Raw genomic sequence first — 5423 nt, 5'->3', positions numbered from 1 at the left:
TATATTTTTTGACATATATATATTTATATATATATATATATATATATATATATATATATATATATATATATATATATATATATATATACACAAACATATATATATATATATATATATATATATATATACACAAACATATATAAATATATATATTTCTATATATACACAAACATATATAAATATATATATATATAAATATATATATTTCTATATATACACAAACATATATAAATATATATATATATATATATATATATATATATATATATATAGTGTTGTGGTTACCAAATTCGCAAACCACCATTCAGGTCCCTTAGGTGAGGTATCTCGGTAAGTACATGTGTAGTTAGGCCCAAACCCGTTGTCTAGTGGGAATACATATCATTTATGCATGCTGCGACTCTTCAGGATAGCCGTTTTTCTTTTGCTATCTTTATTTTGGACCAACCGCCATGATTACCACCACAACCACAACATCAACCACCAACCACAACGCCGCTTCACCACAACCGCCACGACCTTCCCGTCACACCTCGCAACCGTCGCATCGCCACCGTTCTTGCGCCGCCTGTGGGTGCCAGTGTTGGACTCGTGCAGGGCGCGCGCCGAACAGCGTGGACAAAATCACGGATTTTGTGCCTCAAAAACGGATCAAAAACGACACACGCCCACTTTTTGCCGTCCAATCGGTGAGCGAGGGGCGAATTGGCCCCGCCCCCAGGGCGATCGATATATGCAAATTTATGGATCAAAAAGCCTTCACGCCCACTTTTTCTCGGGCCAATGGGGAGCGAGGTGAAAGGTCGAAGGGAGGGGGTCAAAGATGAGAGGGCGAAGCTACGGGGCTGATAAAAGGACCGTGTTCGTCAGTCCAGGAGAGTCCAGAGGCGGAGGGTAGGAGAGTAGGAGAGTCGGAAACAGAGAGTCAAGACTTCGCGGGCGGTGGAGTTGGCAAGAAGGAGCTGGTCGTCGTGTGCGTTGGAGTCGGAACGGAGGGGACGGAGCTGTGGAGAGGCGGCGAGGGCAGACGAGGGGGTGCTCGCGTCGTGCAGGGAGCTGCACCCCAGGGAGGCCGACAGCGCGACCTGGCCGAGGTGGAGACACTCGTCGCGGGATAATAAAAATCCTCTATACCCCGAGCATCAGCAACCCCCTCCTGTTTCCCCCCGCGCTGAGATAGTGCGACCAAGGGGGCCCCTTTCCCACCCCCTACCAGACACTGTCCGCGAGGCCCGCGGAGTTGAGGCGCCATCGCCGCTCCGCGTCTCATCACCAGACGGGTAGGCCGACCCGGTCTCGGCCTCAGGCCCGCCTCATCCTTGAGGGTATTCTTTCCTTGGTTTTGGGTATGTGTTGTCGGCGCCGTCTGTGAAGTAGAATTGTATAAGTGTTGCCGTGTGCTCGGTAGTCGGTATTAGCTCTGCATTGTGTTTTCCCTTGTACATTTGCTTTTTGTGTAAATTACATTGTGTCTTTTCTGTGTGCATTTGGTGGAATTGTATATGTGTGCTCCCGTGTGCCGCGAATAAATGTGCTTTGTGTTGAACTGTTTCCCGCTTCGCTTCGTCTTTTCCTCTATTGAATCCCCATCTTGCTTCACGTAAAGGGTTGGTAGTGGGCTGAATACGCCCGATAATTAATCGAACCGTCGAGGTCGACGATAACACCGCTCGGTTATTCTGATAGTACGGAACGGGTCGCAAGTGGCCCGTGTCCGAAGTCGACCTGCGGCGAGGTGCGATCGCCCGGTCTACCCTCCGCGTGGGTACTTAGGTAGGTCGAATTTGGCGAGCAACCCTATCCCACGCGGGGGCTGATTGGCTCGATCGCGGTGAGACCGAAAGGTCCACCCGTGACTGGTTCCCGGCGTTAGTCCGAGAGGGTCACGACTGGATTGTCCGTCCGGTGGGCGACGTGCCGCGATTCGAGTTACGTGGCCGTCAGCACGCCGGCGGGCGCGAGATCCGCAACACTGGTGTCAGGAGTGGGATACAAATTCATCGCCCTCCTCGCGGCACTGGTATCGGAGAACAGGAAAACGGGCTCTCCTGTCTCCGGATAAATTCAGGGGAATCGGTCCAGGGGTGAGAGAAGCGACCCCCGATTCCCTCCAAATTACGAGCGAGCGAAATTAACCCTTTAAGAGAAGCAAGATGGCGTCTCAAGGCGAGCGGGAGCCGGGGGTATTAGAAATGGATGTAGAATGTGTAGAATCCATGGCTCAGGATGGAATCCCCCTGCAGGAAATGTTGATTGTGCAGGAACACGGACTCGCCCAACTGAACCCAGAGCCCGAAATGGGAGCGGCAGCGGCCGCGGTGTATGACACCTCCCCTTCCCCCCTCCACCAAAACCCTTCCCCGATCCCTGCCGAAACGGCTCACCCAAGCGCACCCGACATGGCCCAGCTATGCGCCATGCTGGCGGCAATGACAGCGAGGATGGATGCGAATACACAACAAATGATCGAAAAGATGGATGCGAATACACAGCAAATGAAGGAAGAAACGATAAAGCTGCGGGGTGAGACGCGGAACATGGGCCGATGCGTGCAGGCGGGCATGAAGGCCGTGACCAGGGAGATAGGAATGGCGACTCCACGTGTGGGAGCAAACGAGCTGGAAGGGGGTGCAACGGCTGACAGGCCCGCGGTGGAGGCGGGTAAAAAAATAATTCGGGGGGCGTGTTGGGCGAGGGTCGTGACAGAGGAATCGACGGTGACCAAAAGGGAAAAATTAAATGGGGAGACCAAAACGTGTGAGACGAGACACGAGGTGACGACGACAGAAACTTATAAATGTATAGAGACACGGGAGACAGAAAAAATAGAGGAGAGACAACACGATGAAGACGGGGTAAGTGACGCACACACACACACGGAGGTAGTGGAGGATAATGGGGGTGAGCTCGCGGAGCGTGCAGGGACCCGGTGCGAGCAGCTGGATGGCCTCCTCCACGAACGAGGGGAGGGAGTCTGCCCCCTTGAGGTGAGTCACGACCAGGTGAGTTCGGTCGTGCTTTGCGAGGTTGAGGGGGCGAGTGCTGCGAACGGGTGCACGGAGAGCTTGGGGGGTATAGAGGCCCCGGAGACCCTTGTGGGGACACGAATCCCCAGTGTGGTTGTCCCTGTGTGTGTGGTGCAAGGTGTGAGTGCGTCCCCGTGTGTGGAAGCGACCCCGTGTGTGAGTGGTGTGGTGGCGATGGTGCCGGAGTGCGTGCTTCCCAGCACGCCGTGTGTGGATGAGGCACCGTGTGTGAGAGAGGCCGTGTGTGTGGATGAAACGGCCAGTATGAGTGAGGCACCGCGGGTTAGTGCCCCCGCGTGTGTGGGTGAGGCACCGTGTGTGGATGAGGCACCGCGGTTGAGTTCCCCCGCGTGTGTGAGTGAGGGACGGTGTATGGATGAGGGACCGCGGTTGAGTGCCCCCGCATGTGTGAGTGAGGCACCGCGGATGAGTGCCCCCGCGTGTGTGAGTGAGGCACGGTGTATGAGTGAGGCACCGCGGGCGAGTGCCCCCGCGTGTGTAAGTGGTATGGTTTGTGTGAGGAAAATGGCAAACGTGAGTGAACGGCCGAATGCAAGGGAGACCGTGTGTGTGAGAGAGCGGTATGTAAGGGAGATGTCGGTTGGCATGCGGGAGCACGCAGCCGCGTCTCCCGGTGTGAATGTGATGGAGTGGACTGTGTGCGTCGTAACACGCAGGTGTGCGTGGGTTGAATGGAGACGGAGATGGCGACATGGGAGAAACGAAAGCCGAGTAGCGGCTGTGGTCGTTTCGGGGACCGTGCCGGGTTCACCCAGCAGTGAGCACGCGGTTCGTGCTGTGCAACGCACGAGACCACCACGTGCTCGCTTGCGAGAGTGAAGTCCCGGTCCGGAAACGCACGCGGTGGATTTGCCGATCCCGCGGACGGACAAAGTTTAGGCAGGTAAACGGATTTGGACCGGACGGGTTCTCCACGCGATCGTGTGTGTTAAGCTCCAACGGGCAAAGCACATGTGTTCGCGTGGGGAACCCCTCGAGACGTGGGGCTTGTGTTTTTTTTTTTTGCGCACGGTGACGTCATGGTTGCACGTGTGGTTGGAATCCGGCAGGAGGGGTATCTCTGCCGGATGGTACCGTCCAAGGAGGGACGAGGAACACGTGCAGCTGCATGACGTCACGGGCAGGTGCAAAGTGCGCGAGTTGCCGCGCAGGTGCTGCGCATGAAAAAAAAAAAAACAGTAAGCCTCACTTTCGGGTGCAAAGGATTCCTGGGCAAGGGGTGGAAGACCCCCTTGGCCTGGGCACAGTATGGAAACTAGTTAGGGGGAAGGGTTAGCTTAGTTAGACCGACTCCATGGGGCAGGAGTAAGTCCTCATGGAGTCCGTGGAATGGATTAGTTAGAGGGATTGTTAGCCAGATTTAGGTTGGGAAAGTTATTTTTGACATTTAGGAGACAGTGACAGACTTGTGAATGTGTAGAGGGGACGTAGTTTAGCTACGTAGTGTTAAAAGGAACGTGCTACTAGTGTAAGGGATGACGTGGGAGCACGAGTTAGTTAGGGGATGCAGTTAGAAGGATGGCAGAGTTCAGCGGTGAGTGTGTTGAAGAGTTGTTGGTGAGTGAATTGGAAGCATGTGCTTGGTGAGTGAGTGAGGCCAGCGGGTCTGTGTGTATGGAGCGAATGGGGAATGCATGGTGCGATGAGTGATTGGGGGGAGGAGTGACTCCCGCCCAAGGGACCCCGGGGTCAGAGTAAAGTGAGTTAGCTGGGTTAGTCAAATTGAAAAATGGAGGTCGTTTTGTTGTTGGTGGGAAAGTAGGCTCGAGACGCATTTGGAGGGGTGCAGGAGCCCTGTTGACGGGCTTGGGAGCGTGGCTGCGAAAGGTGAGTATCGCTGAGTGGGTACCCCGGGCACCAGGCTAGTCGGCCGCGGTAGGCCATGGGCCCATGGGGGGCCGGGATAGAGTAGTGGGCACGGGTGCGCCTGCTTGGTGCGGGGGCCCGGGGTGCCATTAGCCGCGTGGGCAGTGTTGTGGGCACGGGTGACCCTCGGAAAGGGGCCCGGGAGGCCGGCCTGCCACGTGTGCGTTTCAGGGGAGGTGCCATGGGGGGCACTCCCCGGTGTTAGGGAGCTGGTAGGCTCGGAGGCAGTGTAGTGCCCGGGGGTGCCATCGTCGGAGATTCGGCAGAGGGTCGTGCCTGCCAAAGGGAGCCACGTGTCCCAGCCAGGAGACCGTGTGAGGGCACGGAGCGAAAATTGGGGGGCGAGGCCCGAAATTGTGAGGACACCAACATAGGCGACGGGAATCCGGGTTGTTAGAACCAATAGTTTAAGCGAGAGGCGCTTGTTGAAAGCCCCGGGGTAGTTTAACAGTTAAATGGTTAGGGTAGATTAGGAAGTGTACCCCTCCGCACCATCCATCCCCTCGCTCT

The sequence above is a fragment of the Eptatretus burgeri genome, chromosome 7 (genome assembly GCF_056783735.1).
Source record: "Eptatretus burgeri isolate ZD-2024b chromosome 7, Ebu_testis_v1, whole genome shotgun sequence".
Lineage (NCBI taxonomy): Eukaryota > Metazoa > Chordata > Myxini > Myxiniformes > Myxinidae > Eptatretus > Eptatretus burgeri.
The sequence above is the reverse complement of the archived record's forward strand: the minus strand, read 5'-3'. Positions refer to the sequence as shown.